Source organism: Coregonus clupeaformis, chromosome 39 (genome assembly GCF_020615455.1).
Source record: "Coregonus clupeaformis isolate EN_2021a chromosome 39, ASM2061545v1, whole genome shotgun sequence".
Classification (NCBI taxonomy): Eukaryota; Metazoa; Chordata; class Actinopteri; order Salmoniformes; family Salmonidae; genus Coregonus; species Coregonus clupeaformis.
The window spans coordinates 19,543,342-19,565,041 of NC_059230.1; positions in this window are offsets into that span (position 1 = coordinate 19,543,342).

Here is a 21,700-nt window from a genome sequence, read left to right on the forward strand (position 1 = left end):
GACATACAGGGTTAAAACATTAAAATATCCATGAATAACATATCATGTAAGGATATGTATTCAAATTATGATATATATTTTTTAATATGGATACATAAATGATCAGGTAATGACTACAGATATGATATATTTCTGAAAATATGTGGATTCGTTCATGCCTAAGTATAAAGGTTTAGATATGTCAGCATGTTGACACATGCCCTTTCCGGAGTTAGAATATTCTACAAATATGTAAGTGGGTGCACGCGCATCAGGTGCATGTCTTGAATGAATCTCACCGCAGATATCTCCCTGGACTCATATGGTAGCAGGGAGTTTTCGGAGGTTTGGACTGGATGCATGTAGAAACTGTCCCACTATGGAGAATATCCTTGCTCCATATATGAAATTAAGATGCATATCTGGAGTCTACTCCTTATATGTCTACTCCTTATATCTAATTAAATGTCGGATATCCGGAAATATGTAGCTAAAGATATCCCATGATATTGATCCTTTTCGCCCAGTGCTGGACCACCTATTGAGATGTGCCTTTTGTTAAAGGAATAATCCACCCAAAACCACAAATTCCTATACATTTACAGTGTTAAATAACACTAATATGTGAGAAAAATATTTGTTGTGAACAAATGTTTAATTTAGTCATTATAATAAGGTTGGTAGCAACATGTGAAAATCTCTCTATGAGCTGGCTGTCTAAGTAGCTAGCTAGCAAACGTAGCTATGCACAATAATAGCAAAGTAATTATCAGCATGTAAAGTTAGCTGTAAAATTGCCTAAACAAACTGCACTATCAATTTAGGAGTCCACAATCTCACCATGTTCAACCTGCAGATCATATGCCTTGCAGAATGGAGTCTGACGTTTGCAACGGCCATGCAACGACACTATGCAATGCACCCTGGACTGAAGAGGGAGAACAATAGGAGAATGTCGTGGACCCTATGTTAAATTACAAATTTCTCGAGGTAGGAATATCGCAAAAATATGATAAATGGCTTAATCAAGAGAAGACAATCTCCCCAATTATGACATCGGAAGGTATTGATGATTTCGCGATCTAAAATTAATCTTCCTATTAACTTCCAGAGTAGTGAGAGTGGCTTTAACACAATGCTAAGTCATGCCGGCTGTATTTCTGCCTGCGTGAACGGCAAAAGCTCAGGAACACATGAAAAGCTGAAATGACTCCGGGAATCGATAGAACATTGCTCAGAGATGCACAAATAAGATATAACATTTAACATGGGTGAATGCAAATGAGGTGGAAATGAGACTGGAATGCCACTTTAAGGAAATCTGCCCCTTCCTTGACCTCATCTGGTCATTCTTGGATTGTTTATTTCTACAGTGTTGTGTTCAGACCTCTGTATTACTGATAATTTGACGAAGAATTTGAGAAAGCACTTTGTTTAGTTGGCAATGGGAAGTTTCTTAAATATCATAAGTCCTTGAAAATGAAAACCCTTGAGACAATGACAAGCGTTTACTTTTCTCTTTCTTTTATAAGTCTGCCACTCTGTCTCTCTCATTCTCTCTCGCGCTCTCTCTCTCTCTCTGCAGTAGATAATAGCTTGTCAGAGAGTGACCCTGCCTTTTAGTAATCTTAAATGCCTGAATCAGAATCCCAGTCTTATCATCGTCTAAAGACTAAAAAAGTACTTAAAGGGTTCCTCTCTCTGCCTCTCTGCTCAGCACCCATCCCTTGCCTCCAGGGCCCATTGGATGAAGTTTTCTGGGTCGTAGACAACTCTTCAATCAAATCCCCAGAGTGCTCTTTTGTTCAAACCTAAAATGATGGTTCCAATTTCTGTTACCTAAGAGTTTGTGGATAAATCAAAATAAAATAAAATGTATTTATAAAGCCCTTTTTACATCAGCAGATGTCGCAAAGTGCTTATACAGAAACACAGCCTAAAACCTCAAACAGCAAGCGATGCAGATGTAGAAGCACAGTGTAGAAGCACAGAGGCTAGGAAAGACTTCCTAGAAAGGCAGGAACCTAGGAAGAAACCTAGAGAGGAACCAGGCTCTGAGGGGTGGCCAGTCTTCTTCTGGCTGTGCCGGGTGGAGATTATAAGAGTACATGGCCATTAAGGCCAGATCGTTCTTCAAGATGTACAAACATTTATAGATGAGCAGCAGGGTCAAATAATAATCACAGTGGTTGTAGAGGGTGCAATAAGTCACCACCTCAGGAGTAAATGTCAGTTGGCTTTTCATAGCTGTGCATTCAGAGGTCAAGAGAGCAGGTGCGGTAGAGAGAGAGAGAGAGAGAGAGAGAGAGAGAGAGAGGGAGAGGGAGGGAGAGAGAGAGGGTCGAAAACAGCAGGTAGCACGTCCGGAGAACAGGTCAGGGTTACATAGCAGCAGGCAGAACAGTTGAAACTGGAGCAGCAGCACGACAAGGTAGCATGTCTGGTGAACAGGTCAGGGTTCCATAGCCACAGGCAAAACAGCAGAAACTCGATCAGCAGCACGATCAGGTGGACTTGGGACAGCCAGGAGTCATCAGGCCAGGTAGAGAGAGAGAGAGAGAGAGAGAGAGAGAGAGAGAGAGAGAGAGAGAGAGAGAGAGAGAGAGAGAGAGAGAGAGAGAGAGATGGGAGAAATAGAGGGAGCATACTTAAGTTCACATAGGACACCAGATAAGGAGAATTTAACCAAATAGGACAGACTGACCCTAGCCCCCCGGCACACAGACTATTGCAGCATAGATACTGCTGCAACCAGGCAGGATATAACCCCTAGGCCAACCAGGCAGGATATAACCCCACCCATTTGCCAAAGCACAGCCCCCACACCACTAGAGGGATATCAACAGACCACCAACTTACTACCCTGAGACAAGGCTGAGTATAGCCCACAAAGATCTCCTCCACCACACAAGCCTGAAAGGGCACAAAACCGGATAGGAAGATCACGTCAGTGACTCAACCCACTCAAGTTGAGTATAGCGAAAAAAGCCTTGCACGACGTGATGCACCCCTCCTAGGGACGGCATTGAAGAACACTAGTAAACCAGTGACTCAACCCCCGTAATAGGGTCAGAGGCAGAGAATCGTAGTGGAGAAAGGGGAGCCGGCCAGGCAGAGACAGCAAGGGCGGTTCGTCATTCCAGTGCCTTGCCATTCACCTTCGCACCCCTGGGCCAGACTACATTCAGTCATAGGACCTACTGAAGAGATGAGTCTTCAGTAAAGACTTAAAGGTCGAGACCAAGTCTGCGTCTCTCACATGGATAGGCAGACCATCCCATAAAAATTGAGCTCTATAGGACAAAGTCCTGCCTCCAGCTGTTTGCTTACAAATTCTAAGGACAATAAGGACGCCTGCGTCTTGTGACCGTAGCGTACGTGTAGGTATGTATGGCAGGACCAAATTGGAGAGATAGGTAGGAGCAAATCCATGTAATGCTTTGTAGGTTAGCAGTAAAACCTTGAATTCTTCCTTAACAGGAAGCCAATGTAGAGGGGCTAGCACTGGAGTAATATGATGTAATTGTTTGGTTCTAGTCAAGATTCTAGCAGCCGTATTTAGCACTAACTGAAGTTTATCATGTTTCAGATTTTTGCAATGTTACGAAGATGGGAAAAACCTGCCCTTTACATATTCTTGATATGTTTTTCAAAAGAAAGATCAGGGTCCAGAGTAACACCAAGGTTCTTCACAGTTTTATTTGAGACGACTGTACAACCATCAAGATTAATTGTCAGATCAAACAGCAGATCTCTTGGTTCTTGGGACCTAGAACTAGCATCTCTGTTTTGTCCGATTTTAAAAGTAAAACATTTGCCGCCTTCCACTTCCTTATGTCTGAAACACAAGCTTCCAGGGAAGGCAATTTTGGGGCTTCACCATGTTTTATCGAAATGTACAGCTGTGTGTCGTCCGCATAGCAGTGTAAGTTGACATTGTGTTTCCGAATGACCTCACCAAGAGATAGAATACATAATGAAAACAATAGCGGTCCTAAAACGGAACCTTGAGGGAACACCGAAACGTACAATTGATTTGTCAGAGGACAAACCATCCACAGAGACGAACTGGTATCTTTCCGACAGATAAGATCTAAATCAGGCAAGACAAATGTGGGTTTCCAATCTCTCTAAAAGAATGTGGTGATCGATGGTGTCAAAGGCAGCACTAAGGTCTAGGAGCACGAGGACCGATGCAGCGCCTTGGTCTGACGCCATTAAAAGGTCATTTACCATCTTCACGAGTGCAGTCTCAGTACTATGATGGGGTCTAAAAGAGTTTCGTATACATCATTTTTCTTCAGGAAGGCAGTGAGTTGCTTCACAACAACCTTTTCAAAAAAAAATTTGATGAATGGGAGATTCGATAGAGGCCAATATTTATTTTTATTTTGCAGGGTCAAGGTTTGGCTTTTTCAGGAGTGGCTTTATTACTGCCACTTTTAGTGAGCTTGGTACAGATCCGGAGGATAGGGAGACATTTATTATGTTCAACATAGGAGGGCCTAGCACAGGAAGTAGCTCTTTCAGTAGTTTAGTTGGAATAGGGTCCAGTAGGCAGCTGGAAGCTTTAGTTTAGCTATTTTCGTGAATGTGTGTCTCCGTTGATCTTAGGTCCTGGCAGACAACTGAGTTTTGGAGAAATATGCAGATTCAAAGAGGAGTCTGTAATTTGCTTTCTAATGATTATGATCTTTTCGTAGAAGAAGTTCATGAATTCATCACTACTTAAGTGAAGGCCACCCTCTCTTGGGGAATGTTGCTTTTTAGTTAGCTTTGCGACATGTATAGAAAATAAATTTGGGATTGTTTTTATTCTCCTCAATTAGGTTGGAAAAGTATACTGATCGAGCAGCAGTGGGGGCTCTTCAATTTTGCACGGTAATGTCTTTCTAAGCCAGTCGGAAAACTTCCAGTTTGGTGGAGCGCCAATTCTGTTCCAATTTTCTGGAAGCTTGCTTCAGGGCACTGGTATTTTCTGTATACCAGGGAGCTAATTTCTTGTGACAAATGTTTTTTTGTTTTTAGAGGTGCGACTGCATCTAGAGTATTACGCAAGGTTAAATTTAGATCCTCGGTTAGGTGGTTAACAGATTTTTGTACTCCGACGTCATTGGGTAGGTGGAGGGAGTCTGGAAGGGCATCTAGGAATCTTTGGGTTGTCCGAGAATTTATAGCTCAGCTTTTGATAATCCTTCGTTGGGGTCTGAGCAGATTATTTGTTGTGATTGCAAACATAATAGAATGGTGGTCCGATAGTCCAGGATTATTAGGAAACATTTAGATCCACAATATTTAGATCCACAATATTTATTCCACAGGATGAAACTAGATCCAGGGTATGACTGTGGCAATGTGTAGGACAAGAGACATGTTGGACAAAACCCACTGAGTCGATAATGGCTCCGAAAGCATTTTGGAATGGGTCTGTGGACTTTTCCATGTGAATATTATCTGCCATGACTACAAGGTCCAATGGGAATTCAGGGAACTCAGTAAGGAACGCTATATACGGACCAGGAGGCCTGTAAACAGTAGCTATAAAAAGAGTTTGAGTAGGCTGCATAGATTTTATGACTAAAAGCTCAAAAGACAAAAACGCAGTCTTTTTTTTGTAGGTAAATTGAAGTTTGCTGTCGTAAATGTTAGCAACACCGCCGCCTTTGCGGAATGTGCGGGGGATATGGTCACAAGTGTAACCAGGAAGAGAGGCCTCATTTAACACAGTAAATTCATCAGGCTTGAGCCATGTTTCAGTCAGGCCAATCACATCAAGGTTATGATCAGTGATTAGTTAATTGACTATGACTGCCTTGGAAGTGAGGGATCTAACATTAAGTAGTCCTATTTTGAGATGTGAGATATTATCACAATCTCTTGCAATAATGACAGAAATGGAGGAGGTCTTTATTCCAGTAAGATTGCTAAAGCGAACACCGCCATGTTTAGTTTTACCCGACCTAGATTGAGGCACAGACACGGTCTCAATGGTGCACGAAATCTAATATTAAGGAAGTCTCAAGGTTTTGCTCGCCTGAGGTAGAGGATCTCATGATAAGCTGTAGACCACCCTATTTACCAAGTTTTCATCTATATTTTTCGTAGCTGTCTATTTACCACCACAAACCGATGCTGGCACTAAGACTGCACTCAACGAGCTGTATAAGGCCATAAGCAAACAAGAAAATGCTCATCCAGAGGCGGCACTCCTAGTGGCCGGGGACTTTAAGGCAGGGAAACTTAAATCTGTTTTACCTAATTTCCACCAGCATGTTAAATGTGCAACCAGAGGGAAAAACAACTCTAGAACCACCTTTACACTAAACACAGAGACGCGTACAAAACTCTCCCTCGCCCTCCATTTGGCAAATCTGACCATAATTCTATCCTCCTGATTCCTGCTTACAAGCAAAAACTAAAACAGGAAGTACCAGTGACTCGCTCAATACAGAAGTGGTCAGATGACGCAGATGCTAAGCTAAAGGACTGTTTTGCTAGCACAGACAGGAATATGTTCCGGGATTCTTCCGATGGCATTGCGGAATACACCACATCAGTCACTGGCTTCATCAATAAGTGCATCGAAAACCATGGATTACAGGCAACATCCGCACTGAGCTAAAGGGTAGAGTTGCCGCTTTCAAGGAGCGGGACTCTAACCCGGACGCTTATAAGAAATCCCAACCCGGACGCTTATAAGAAATCCCGCTATGCCCTCCAAAGAACGGATGTGGCAGGGCTTGCAAACTATTACGGACTACAAAGGGAAGCACAGCCGCGAGCTGCCCAGTGACACAAGCCTACCAGATGAGCTAAATTACTTATATATTCGCTTTGAAGCAAGCAACACTGAAGCATGCATGAGAGCATCAGCTGTTCCGGATGACTGTAGGATCACACTCTCCATAGCCGATATGAGTAAGACCATTAAACAGGTCAACATTCACAAGGCCGCAGGGCCAGACGGATTACCAGGACGTGTACTCCAAGCATGCCCTGACCAATTGGCAAGTATCTTCACTGACATTTTCAACCTGTCCCTGACTGAGTCTGTAATACCAACATATTTCAAGCAGACCAGCATAGTCCCTGTGCCCAAGAACACTAAGGTAACCTGCCTAAATGACTACCGACCCATAGCTCTCACGTCTGTAGCCATGAAGTGCTTTGAAAGGCTGGTCATGGCTCACATCAACACCATTATCCCAGAAACCCTAGACCAACTCCAATTTGCATACCGCCCCAACAGATCCACAGATTATGCAATCTCTATTGCACTCCACACTGCCCTTTCCCACCTGGACAAAAGGAACACCTATGTGAGAATGCTATTCATTGACTTCAGCTCAGCGTTCAACACCATAGTGCCCTCAAAGCTCATCACTAAGCTAAGGACCAAACACCTCCCTCTGCAACTGGATCCTGGACTTCCTGACGGGCCGCCCCGAGGTGGTAAGGGTAGGTTACAACACATCTGCCACGGTGATCCTCAACACGGGGGGCCCTCAGGGGTGTGTGCTAAGTCCCCTCCTGTACTCCCTGTTTATCAATGACTGCATGGCCAAGCACGACTCCAACACCATCATTAAGTTTGCCGACGACACAACAGTGGTAGGCCTGATCACTGACAACGATGAGACAGCCTATAGGGAGGAGGTCAGAGACCTTGCCGTGTGGTGCCAGGATCACAACCTCTCCCTCAACGTGATCAAGACAAAGGAGATGATTGTGGACTATAGGAAAAGGAGGACCGTGCACGCCCCCATTCTTATCGACAGGGTTGTAGTGGAGCAGGTTGAGAGCTTCAAGTTCCCTGGTGTCCATATCACCAACAAACTATCATGGTCCAAACACACCAAGACAGTCGTGAAGAGGGCATGACAAAGCCTATTCCCCCTCAGGAGACTGAAAACATTTGGCATGGGTCCTCAGATCCTCAAAAGGTTCTACAGCTGCACCATCGAGAGCATCCTGACTTGTTGCATCACCTCCTGGTATGGCAACTGCTCGGCCTCTGACCGCAAGGCACTACAGAGGGTAGTGCGTACGGCCCAGTACATCACTGGGGCCAAGCTTCCTGCCATCCAGGACCTCTATACCAGGCGGTGTCAGAGGAAGGCCCTAAAAATTGCCAAAGACTCCAGCCACCCTAGTCATAGACTGTTCTCTCTGCTACCTTACGGCAAGAGGTACCGGAGCGCCAAGTCTAGGTCCAAAAGGCTTCTACCCCCAAGCCATAAGACTCCTAAACAGCTAATCAAATGGCTACACTGACTATTTGCATTGTTGTCGTCGTTGTCTCTTTTACGCTGCTGCTACTCTCTGTTTATTATCTGTGCATAGTCACTTTACCTCTACCTACACGTACATATTACCTCAATTAACTAATTAACTAACTAACCTGTGCCCCCACACATTGACTTTGTATCGGTAGCCCCTGTATATAGCCTCGCTACTGTTATTTTACTGCTGCTCTTTCATTTTTTACTTATCTATTTTTTACTTCAGTTTATTTTAGTAAAATACTTTCTTAACACTTATTTTTCTTAAAACTGTATTGTTGGTTAAGGGCTTGTGAGTTAGCATTTCACTGTAAGGTGAAGGTCACCTGTTGTATTCAGCGCATGTGACAAATTCAATTTGATTTGATTTGATTTGAGCTGACTACACTGACTGTGCTAGTGGCAGACCACTAAGCTGGCAGGCTGGCTAACAGCCTGCTGCCTGGCCTCCACCCTATCTCATTGCGGTGCTAGAGGAAATAGAGCCCTGTCTATATTGATAGATAAGATGAGAGCACCCCTCCATTTAGGATAGAGTCCGTCACTCCTCAGCAGGCCAGGCTTGGTCCTGTTTGTGGGGGAGTCCCAGAAAGAGGTCCAGTTATCTACAAATGCTATCTTTTGGGAGGGGCAGAGAACAGTTTTCAACCAGCGATTGAGTTGTGCGAGTCTGCTGTAGAGCTCATCACTCCCCCTAACTGTGAGGGAGGCAGAGACAATTACTTGATGCCAACACATCTTTCTAGCTAAGTTACACACTGAAGTTATGTTGCGCTTGGTGACCTCTGACTGTTTTAGCCTCAGCCAGCACCATCTTCAGATTAGCCTTTACGTCGGTAAACAATGTATGATCGCTGGATGATTCTTTTTAAGTCTAATATTGCGGGTAATGGAGTCACCAATGACTAGTGTTTTCAATTTCTCAGAGCTAATGGTGGGAGGCTTCAGCGGCTCAGACCCCATAACGGGAGAAGGAAGACCTGAGAAGGCTCGGGCTCTGACTCCGACTCGTTGCTTAGCGGGAAAAACCGTTTGAAAGTTTCTATCGGCTGAATGAGTGACACCGGTTGAGCATGCCAAAAGTATTTATTTCCAGAAGCTATGAGAAAATTGTCCGGCTGCGGGGACTGTGCAGGGGGATTAACACTACTATCTGTATTTACTGGTGGCACAGACGCTGTATCATCCTTTCCTACACTTAAATTGCCCTTGCCTAACGATTGCGTCTGAAGCCAAGCTTGGCCTAACGATTGCGTCTGAAGCCAAGCTTGCAACTTGTATATCCTCACCATAAGGTGATAGTTCTCCTATACTGTATATTAAGAGTACAGCGACTGCAATGAGAAGCATAATGTTATTTAACTTATTTTTTCGGCCGGAGGAGCTCTTGCTGTTTCAGCTACACCAGTTGCTGACAGGTGTATAAAATCGAGCACACAGCCATGCAAACTCCATAGACAAACATTGGCAGTAGAATGGCCCTTACTGAAGAGCTCAGTGACTTTCAAGGTGGCACCGTCATAGGATGCCACCTTTCCAACAAGTCAGTTCGTCAAATGTCTGCCCTGTTAGAGCTGCCCCGGTCAACTGTAAGTGCTGTTATTGTGACGTGGAAACGTCTAGGAGCAACAACGGCTCAGCCGCGAGTGGTAGGTCACACAAGCTCACAGAACGGGACCGCCGAGTGCTGAAGCACGTAGCCCGTAAAAATAGCCTGTCCTCGGTTGCAACACTCACTACCGATTTCCAAACTGCCTTTGGCAGATGCCAGGAGAACGCTACCTGCCCCAATGCATAGTGCCACCTGTAAAGTTTGGCGGAGGATAAATAATGGTCTGGGGCTGTTTTTCATGGTTCGGGCTAGGCCCCTTAGTTCCAGTGAAGGGAAATCTTAACTCTACAGCATACAATGACATTCTAGATGATTCTGTGGTTCCAACTTTGTGGTAACAGTTTGGGAAAGGCCCTTTCGTGTTTCAGCATGACAATGCCCCCATGCACAAAGCAAGGTCCATACAGAAATGGTTTGTCGATATCTGTGTGGAATCAATCAATCAATCAATCAAATTGTATTTATAAAGCCCTTTTTCATCAGCAGATGTCACAAAGTGCTATACAGAAACCCAGCCTAAAACCCCAAACAGCAAGCAATGCAGATGTAGAAGCACGGTGGCTAGGAAAAACTCCCTATAAAGGCAGAAACCTAGGAAGAAACCTAGAGAGGAACCAGGCTCTGAGGGGTGGCCTGGCTGTGCCGGGTGGAGATTATAACAGTACATGGCCATTAAGGCCAGATTTTTCTCCAAGATGTTCAAACGTTCATAGACGACCAGCAGGGTCAAATAATAATCACAGTGGTTGTAGAGGTTGCAACAGGTCAGTACATCAGGAGTAAATGTCACTTGGCTTTTCATAGCCAGGCATTTAGAGGTTGAAATAGCAGGTGCGGTAGAGAGAGAGAGTTGAAAACAGCAGGTCTGGGACAAGGTAGCACGTCTGGTGAACAGGTCAGCGTTCCATAGCCGCAGGCAGAAGAGTGGAAACTGGAGCAGCAGCACGACCAGGTGGACTGGGGACAGCAAGGAGTCATCAGGCCAGGTAGTCCTGAGGCATGGTCCTAGGGCTCAGGTCCTCCGGGATGGGACTGGCTTGCACAGAGCCCTGACTTCAACCCAATCGAACACCTTTGGGATGATTTGGAACGCCGACTGAGATCCAGGCCTAATCGCCCCAACATCAGTGCCCGACCTCACTAATGCTCTTGGCTGAATGGAAGCAAGTCCCCACTGCAATCTTCCAATATCTAGTGGAAAGCCTTAACAGATGAGTGGAGGCTGTTATAGCAGCAAAGGGGGGACCAACTCCATATTAATGCCCATTAATGCCCATTTTGGAATGAGATGTTCGACGAGCAGGTGTCCACATACTTTTTAGCATGTAGTGTATGTCCAGATAAAGCGTCCGGGGTGAAAAAGTTTAATTAAAAACGTTGTGTGAGGACTAAACTAAAACCTTGGTAAACTTGTTAAATACAGAGTTTGATTAAATAGTTATTAAGAGTAAAAAGCGAGAAAAAATCGGCAGGTAGCCAAGTAGCAACAAACAGTACAGCAGTGCGGAGACAACGCGGAAGTGCGTTGGGTCACCAGATATGAGTCCAAGACAAACGATAACAAGAACTCCTTGCTCTTTTAGTTTGGTGGCATTTTGTTTAAGGGGGAGACTGAATACATGACAGGGCATTATCCCTCTGTTTTCATTTATGACAAAGTAACTATATTCTAAAAAATTCTGTATGTGTAATGTAATCTCACTAAGTCTATGAAACATTTATAATGTTTAATCAGAGATTACTGCACCATTGTTGTGTCGTGAATTGTCTGGGGCATGAAAATAGCTCTGGAAATTTGAAAGTCTCTACAAACTGCTATGCATTAGGACATCTGCAGGGGCCTCTGGGAAGGGAGAAGCTAATGGTACATGGGTACACATTTGTTGGCGGCACACAGCACAACCATAGCTGCGGGAAATAGGGGATCTGAGGGTGCTGCATCACCCCTTTAAAAAATATATATTCATCCAAATGTATTTAATTTTTTTCACAAAAGTAGTGCACTGGGCCTTTACTACTAATTTGCAGCACCCCCACCCCCAAACATCTTCCCACGGCTATGAGCACGACTGTATACGCCTGCGGGGCAATCACAGAGCTAAACACAGCACGGTATCCTTGTGTCTCAAATAGGCCTACACGGTATAACCAGGGCTAGGGTATGATGGACAAATATACATTAAAATAGAAGGATAATGCACTATTCTCTCTTACACAAAACTATGGCACTGAACTGAAGAGCAAGGAGTTCTTGTGATCAATAGTCTTGAACACTTATCCACAAACCCTTGGGTTAGAAGAACGGGAAATATTTAGGTTTGAACAAAGGAGCAGAGCACTTGAGAGAGGAACCATTGCAGTCAATGCTCACTGTTTAATGTAGCAAAGGGATCCTGGAGGAACCTTTTTCTGGCGCATGCGGACCACTGAATTTATTTTGCCGTTGTATTTGTTGCACTGCCAGACTCTGAAGAAGATTGTGGTTTTCGGCGATGCTTTATGGGATAGTTATCAACTTGTAAACAATTACCCATTCCTATATGACTATTATTTTAACAGTAATGTTGAATAATACAACATTTGCTGTCAAGCCAGTTACAGTATATTATATGACTGTAGCCTCCTGTTTTAATTCAGATTTTTTTGTGTGTGCTGGTAATGATGTTTGTTTATGATGATTACGTGTCGCTAGCTACAGTATCTTCAACCTAGCCTACACTCTTAAAAATGTTGGGTTGTTTGGGTGACCCAACAGCTGGGTTGCAGGCAATGGGTCACTTGGTTTATTTTTAATTTTTATAAAGAGCCAGGTTGGGTTGTTGATGTTGGGTTATTGATGCTGGGTTATTAAGCTATAACCCAGCGGGTCAGATCAGAAGACTGGAGGCATGGCTTAGTAGGGGCGTGGCTTACAGATAGTACTTTTTGGCCACCCGTGAGAGTAAATGTCATTCCTTTTCATCTGTTCTGTTGTATTGTCTTCACATGTTATTGTTCAATACTGACAGTTTTGTAGCTTCAATGAGGCTTACAGAAGTCTATGAGTTCCTCAAGAGCCTATTCAAATTCTAATGTTGGAATAGTTACCACTTCATTACTATGTGTAATCAGCAATGTTATTATTATATTAGAATATGTAATATGCATACATATTCAAAGAACATTGAAATTTGCAGTGTACAAACTTAAAGGCCAAGTGCAGTCAGAAATGTGATTTTCCTGTATTTTATATATATTTCCAAACTATGAGGTTGGAATAATATTGTGAAATTGTGAAAATTATGATAATGCCCTGTTAGTGTAAGAGCTGTTTGAAAAGTTTCAGCCTGTTTTGATGGGAGGGAGTTTTGGCCTGCCTGGTGACATCACCAGGTGGTAAATTAGTTAATAGTTCCAAGTCTCTCTGCCAATAACCACACATTTTCTGTTTTCCCCTCCCCACTCAGACCACTCCCAGATAGTCCTAGCAAAATTCTTGCTTGAGAAATTGCTAAGAAGCTATTTTTGTTTCTTTTTTTTAAACAATCACGGTAAGGTACTTAATTGTTACCCAGAAATGATTTGATATTGGCTTAAAAACAGCTGCATTGGACCTTTAACCCTTTGACGCGTATGATCACGTATTTATGATCAATGTTGAGTGGTCCCTGCAGCGTACGATCTCAAATATGTGGTTGGAACAGTAGCAACAGAAAGTATGACGCAACAAACACGTCTAAACAGCATTGTTGTCTAAACAGCATCTAAATGTTTTTTTGAACTGATGGAAAATAAAGTTCTTAAACTTCATCATCCAAGCATCACACAGAACACATCCACAGCCAAACTCATTCCATAAATCAGTTTAAATAACAGGTTGTGCTGACAAAAAAACTAAACAAAAGTTAGCGACCTAACAGCTGGACTAGTTTACAATATACCAAATAAAATAAAATAAAATTGTATTTGTCACATGAGCCAACAACGTAGTTTTAAGAAAGAATACTAATTAAAAATCACAAAAAAATACAATATAAAATAATACGAAATAAAAGTAACAAATAATTAAAGAGCAGCAGTAAAAATACCAATAGCGAGGCTATATACAGGGGGTACCGGTACCGAGTCAATGTGCGGGGGCACAGGTTAGTCGAGGTAATTGGGGTAGTATGTACATGTAGGTAGAGTTATTCAAGTGACTATGCATAGATAATAAACAGAGAGTAGCAGCAGCGTAAAAGAGGGGCAATGCAAATAGTCTGGGTAGCCATTTGATTAGATCAGGAGTCTTATGGCTTGGGGGTAGAAGCTGTTTAGAAGCCTCTTGGACCTAGACTTGGCGCTCCGGTACCGCTTGCCGTGCGGTAGCAGAGAGAACAGTCTATGACTAGGGTGGCTGGAGTCTTTGACAATTTCTAGGGCCTTCCTCTGACACCGCCTGGTATAGAGGTCCTGGATGGCAGGAAGCTTGTCCGCAGTGATGTAATGGGCCGTACGCACTACCCTCTGTAGTGCCTTGCGGTCAGAGGCCGAGCAGTTGCCATACCAGGCAGTGATGCAAGCAGTCAGGATGCTCTCGATGGTGCAGCTGTAGAACCTTTTGAGGATCTGAGGACCCATGCCAAATCTTTTCAGTCTCCTTAGGGGGGAATAGGTTTTGTCGTGCCCTCTTCACGACTGTCTTGGTGTGCTTGGACCATGTTAGTTTGTTGGTGATGTGGACACCAAGGAACTTGAAGCTCTCAACCTGCTCCACTACAGCCCTGTCGATGAGAATGGGGGCGTGCTCGGTCCTCTTGTTTTTCCTGTAGTCCATAATCATCTCCTTTGTCTTGATCACGTTGAGGGAGAGGTTGTTATCCTGGCACCACATGGCCAGGTCTCTGATCTCCTCCCTATAGGCTGTCTCGTTGTTGTCGGTGATCAGGCCTACCACTGTTGTGTCATAGGCAAACTTAATGATGGTGTTGGAGTCGTGCCTGGCCATGCAGTCATGAGTGAACAGGGAGTACAGGAGGGCTCACCACATCTCTGGTGAGCACAAGAGACTAATGTAATGTTGTTTAGAAAATAAATGTTTTCAGCTAAGCTAACAACAGCTAAATTCTTTCTAATGGTAGCCATGTTTGTATATGTTTGGCTTGGTGAAAACTCCCTAATCCCAGAATGCCATTCACTATAAGACGCAAATAAACAACGTCAAAGGCTATTTGCCTGAAAAATATTAACTTAGTTTATCCACTTTTCAGCATATTACAAATCGTTGATGTACTTGTTACAGTATATACAAGAACCGGAGCACATCACTTGACAAGTCGTTTACAGTTTTTGACAAATCACAAAGCAAATAAAATGTTTTCACCCCACATATCATCACACCAAATAAAAGCTTACTGCCTAGCCTAACCGTAGCGCGAAAGCTAAACAGGGAAGAAACCATTTTAGGGGGGTTTGTGGGGGGGTTCATTTCATTTGTGGGGGGTTTTCACGTCCATGGGGGGTAGAAATGGGGGAAGGTATTGTGGGGGGATATGATGCAGGAAATAAACTCAAAAAAAGAAACGTCCCTTTTTCAAAGATAATTCGTAAAAATCCAAATAACTTCACAGATCTTCATTGTAAAGGGTTTAAACACTGTTTCCCATGCTTTTTCAATGAACCATAAACAATTAATGAACATGTACCTGTGGAACGGTCGTTAAGACACTAACAGCTTACAGACGGTAGGCAATTAAGGTCACAGTTATGAAAACTAAGGACACTAAAGAGGCCTTTCTACTGACTCTGAAAAACACCAAAAGAAAGATGCCCAGGGTCCCTGCTCATCTGCGTGAACGTGCCTTAGGCATGCTGCAAGGAGGCATGAGGACTGCAGATGTGGCCAGGGCAATAAATTGCAATGTCCGTACTGTGAGATGCCTAAGACAGCGCTACAGGGAGACAGGACGGACAGCTGATGGTCCTCGCAGTGGCAGACCACGTGTAACAACACCTGCACAGGATCGGTACATCTGAACATCACACCTGCGGGACAGGTACAGGATGGCAACAACAACTGCCCGAGTTACACCAGAAACACACAATCCCTCCTTCAGTGCTCAGACTGTCCGCAATAGGCTGAGAGAGGACTGAGGGCTTGTAGGCCTGTTGTAAGCAGGTCCTCAACAGACACACCCGGCAACAACGTCGCCTATGGGCACAAACCCACCGTCGCTGGACCAGACAGGACTGGCAAAAAGTGTTCTTTGCTGACGAGTCGCAGTTTTGTCTCACCAGGGGTGATGGTCGGATTTGCGTTTATCATCGAAGGAATGAGCGTTACACCGAGGCCTGTACTCTGGAGCGGGATTGATTTGGAGGTGGAGGGTCCGTCATGGTCTGGGGCGGTGTGTCACAGCATCATCAGACTGAGCTTGTTGTCATTGCAGGCAATCTCAACGCTGTGCATTACAGGGAAGACATCCTCCTCCCTCATGTGGTACCCTTCCTGCAGGCTCATCCTGAAATGACCCTCCAGCATGACAATACCACCAGCCATACTGCTCGTTCTGTGCGTGATTTCCTGCAAGACAGTAATGTCAGTGTTCTGCCATGGCCAGCAAAGAGCCCGGATCTCAATCCCATTGAGCACGTCTGGGACCTGTTGGATCGGAGGGTGAGGGCTAGGGCCATTCCCCCCATAAATGTCCGGGAACTTGCAGGTGCCTTGGTGGAAGAGTGGGGTAACATCTCACAGCAAGAACGGGCAAATCTGGTGCAGTCCATGAGGAGGAGATGCACTGCAGTACTTAATGCAGCTGGTGGCCACACCAGATACTGACTGTTACTTTTGATTTTGAACCCCCTTTGTTCAGGGACACATTACTCCATTTCTGTTAGTCACATGTCTGTGGGACTTGTTCAGTTTATGTCTCAGTTGTTGAATCTTGTTATGTTCATACAAGTATTTAAACATGTTAAGTTTGCTGAAAATAAACGCAGTTGACAGTGAGAGGACGTTTCTTTTTTTGCTGAGTTTAGTACTATGATGGGGGATTTATCAATAAATGGGGGTAAAACACAAGAGAAGTTTATACGCTAAATAAAAATAAAACAACCGTAAAGGGGGGTCTGACGCCGCGTTCAAAACAACTGGGAACTCGGGAAAAACTAGCTCCACTGGTAAAAATCGTTTTGAACGGTCATCCAACTCGGAATTCCAACTCGGAAACTCAGGCCTCTTTCTAGAGCTCCGACTTTCCAACCTGAAGATCATTGACGTCATGATTTAACCTAGTATTTTTCCAAGTTCACAGTTGTCTTGAAAGCACCATAAGTCAGTCGAGTGAACTATCCCTTGTTATAACATCTTTGATCTGACAGATGCTTACGTGACAACCAGAATGCATTGAATGATATCAACAAACATGGCACCACCCATAGCCAGCAAATAGTTTAGCATTAGCTCATCATAATCAGTACAACATTCAAAAAAGTATTTTACACACATCATATGTGTCCATTACAATCCATGCAAGAATTGGAATGCGTGATTTGTCACCAGTACTTGAAAACATGTGAATAAAACAGTAAATACATTATGATCCATACGTACATATGGTGTGTTACAGCAGAAACGACAACACGATATACAGAAAATAAGCCACTTACTTTGATAGGAACGCACACATGTCCAAAGTCCAATTTGTAAGGAAAACAACCATGAAGGCAATGCGGGCACCAGCCAGAAAATGTACTGGGGGGAAACGTTTGTGCAAGGCCTGTTCTGACTACAGATGTGGTCCTCTGTAGCTCAGCTGGTAGAGCACGGCGCTTGTAACGCCAAGGTAGTGGGTTTGATCCCCGGGACCACCCATACACAAAAAAATGTATGCACGCATGACTGTAAGTCGCTTTGGATAAAAGCATCTGCTAAATGGAATATTATATTATTATGTGCAATGTCTTCATACTTGATCTGTCAAAACACTAGGAAGTGCTTGGGCCCTTGTTGAGTAAAGCCTCAAACATAAATTGTCCACAACAGTGAAATGGACACCTCAATTTAAACTGTTGTTTGAAAATAAAACTTGATAGAAAATAATTTGAAATTGACAAGTTGAAACATAGCCTATAGATAATTAGCAGGCAGCGTGCCTTGGTTTGAGGGTAGCGCTGGTTAACTGTCTTGTTAAGTATCAATCACATTTTGGAACAGCGAGAGCGTTCTGACGTCACACGCATGAAATAACTCACACAGGGGCGAAGGTTAGATATATTTGAAACTAATGTGTGAAAAGGTTAACTTGATGAACAGGAATGGGTGGCCAAAAATAACTATTTGAAAGCCACGCCTCCAATAAACCATGCCCCTCCAATCTTCTGATAGGCTGCGACAATATATTATTTTTAAAAGGTTCAAGATTTAACCCCTCCCATCACAAAAATGTTCCTGTTTGAACCTTTACACAGGGTTTACTTTTTATACCTGAAAAGGTTCCCCTACAGTGGCTTTTCGAGGCCCCTTTACTTATATGAGTGTGCTATACAGCTATATAGCTCCTCTGGGCTGTCCCTTTGGTAGGTTTACGATGAGCAGAACAAAGTTTTACGATGAGCAGAATAAAGAATGGAGGCACACAGCCACACTGCTGCACACGCCGGCCTTATCATCTGTTTTTGCATTTCATCCATGGCCGCACACAAAAAAGGTTGTCCTTCAGACGAGTGGTTAGTTTATGTGTTGCCTGCATGCCGAGTGCCTTGGATTTTCATAGTTCTTATTGATGTTGCCATCTTTTTCCCATCCCGCCATTTTTAACTCACCCTTTCCTCCTGAAACGTGCGTGGGCCATGTTTGTCTACTCTGTTGAGCACCAAAACGGTATCTACAGTTGAAGTCGGAAGTTTACATACACCTAAGCTAAATACATTTAAACTCAGTTTTTCACAATTCCTGACATTTAATCCTAGTAAATTCTCCCTGTCTTAGGTCAGTTAGGAACACCACTTTATTTTAAGAATGTGAAATGTCAGAATAATAGTAGAAAAATGATTTATTTCAGCTTTTATTTATTTAATCACATTCTCAGTGGGTCAGAAGTTTACACACACTCAATTAGTATTTGGTAGCATTGCCTTTAAATTGTTTAACTTGGGTCAAACATTTCGGGTAGCCTTCCACAAGCTTCCCACAATAAGTTGGGTGAATTGTAGCCCATTCCTCCTGACAGAGCTGGTGTAACTGAGTCAGGTTTGTAGGCCTCCTTGCTCGCACACGCTTGTTCAGTTCTGCCCACAAATGTTCTATAGGATTGAGGTCAGGGCTTTAATAATAATAATATAATATGCCATTTAGCAGACGCTTTTATCCAAAGCGACTTACAGTCATGCGTGCATACATTTTTTTTGTGTATGGGTGGTCCCGGGGATCGAACCCACTACCTTGGCGTTACAAGCGCCGTGCTCTACCAGCTGAGCTACAGAGGACAGAGGCTACAGAGGCTTTGTGATGGCCACTCCAATACCTTGACTTTGTTGTCTTTAAAGCCATTTTGCCACAACTTTGGAAGTATGCTTGGGGTCATTGTCCATTTGGAAGACCCATTTGCGACCAAGCTTTAACTTCCTGACTGATGTCTTGAGATGTTGCTTCAATATATCCACATAAATGTCCTTCCTCATGATGCCATCTATTTTGTGAAGTGCACCAGTCCCTCCTGCAGCAAAGCACCCCCACAGCATGATGCTGCCACCCCCGTGCTTCACGGTTGGGATGGTGTTCTTCGGCCTGCATGTACCCTCTTTTTCCTCCAAACATAACAATGATCATTATGGCCAAACAGTTATATTTTTGTTTCATCAGACCAGAGGACATTTCTCCAAAAAGTACGATCTTTGTCCCCATGTGCAGTTGCAAACCGTAGTCTGCCTTTTTTATGGCGGTTTTGGAGCAGTGGCTTCTTCCTTGCTGAGCGGCCTTTCAGGTTATGTCGATATAGGACTCGTTTTACTGTGGATATAGATACATTTGTACCTGTTTCCTCCAGCATCTTCACAAGGTCCTTTGCTGTTGTTCTGGGATTGATTTGCACTTAGTACGTTCTTCTCTAGGAGACAGAACGCGTCTCCTTCCTGAGCGGTATGACGGCTGAGTGGTCCCATGGTGTTTATAGTTGCGTACTATTGTTTGTACAGATGAACTTGGTACCTTCAGGCGTTTGGAAATTGCTCCCACGGATTAACCAGACTTGTGGAGGTCAACAATTTCTTTTCTGAGGTCTTGGCTGATTTATTTTGATTTTCCCATGATGTCAAGCAAAGAGGCACTGAGTTTGAAGGTAGGCCTTGAAATACAGTGGGGGAAAAAAGTATTTAGTCAGCCACCAATTGAGCATGTTCTCCCACTTAAAAAGATGAGAGAGGTCTGTAATTTTCATCATAGGTACACGTCAACTATGACAGACAAATTGAGGAAAGAAATTCCAGAAAATCACATTGTAGGATTTTTTATGAATTTATTTGCAAATTATGGTGGAAAATAAGTATTTGGTCACCTACAAACAAGCAAGATTTCTGGCTCTCACAGACCTGTAACTTCTTCTTTAAAAGGCTCCTCTGTCCTCCACTCGTTACCTGTATTAATGGCACCTGTTTGAACTTGTTATCAGTATAAAAGACACCTGTCCACAACCTCAAACAGTCACACTCCAAACTCCACTATGGCCAAGACCAAAGAGCTGTCAAAGGACACCAGAAACAAAATTGTAGACCCGCACCAGGCTGGGAAGACTGAATCTGCAATAGGTAAGCAGCTTGGTTTGAAGAAATCAACTGTGGGAGCAATTATTAGGAAATGGAAGACATACAAGACCACTGATAATCTCCCTCGATCTGGGGCTCCACGCAAGATCTCACCCCGTGGGGTCAAAATGATCACAAGAACGGTGAGCAAAAATCCCAGAACCACACGGGGGGACCTAGTGAATGACCTGCAGAGAGCTGGGACCAAAGTAACAAAGCCTACCATCAGTAACACACTACGCCGCAAGGGACTCAAATCCTGCAGTGCCAGACGTGTCCCCCTGCTTAAGCCAGTACATGTCCAGGCCCATCTGAAGTTTGCTAGAGTGCATTTGGATGATCCAGAAGAGGATTGGGAGAATGTCATATGGTCAGATGAAACCAAAATAGAACTTTTTGGTAAAAACTCAACTCGTCGTGTTTGGAGGACAAAGAATGCTGAGTTGCATCCAAAGAACACCATACCTACTGTGAAGCATGGGGGTGGAAACATCATGCTTTGGGGCTGTTTTTCTGCAAAGGGACCAGGACGACTGATCCGTGTAAAGGAAAGAATGAATGGGGCCATGTATCGTGAGATTTTGAGTGAAAACCTCCTTCCATCAGCAAGGGCATTGAAGATGAAACATGGCTGGGTCTTTCAGCATGACAATGATCCCAAACACACCGCCCGGGCAACAAAGGAGTGGCTTCGTAAGAAGCATTTCAAGGTCCTGGAGTGGCCTAGCCAGTCTCCAGATCTCAACCCCATAGAAAATCTTTGGAGGGAGTTGAAAGTCCGTGTTGCCCAGCGACAGCCCCAAAACATCACTGCTCTAGAGGAGATCTGCATGGAGGAATGGGCCAAAATACCAGCAACAGTGTGTGAAAACCTTGTGAAGACTTACAGAAAACGTTTGACCTGTGTCATTGCCAACAATGGGTATATAACAAACTATTGAGAAACTTTTGTTATTGACCAAATACTTATTTTCCACCATAATTTGGAAATAAATTCATAAAAAATCCTACAATGTGATTTTCTGGAAAAAAAATCTTATTTTGTCTGTCATAGTTGATGTGTACC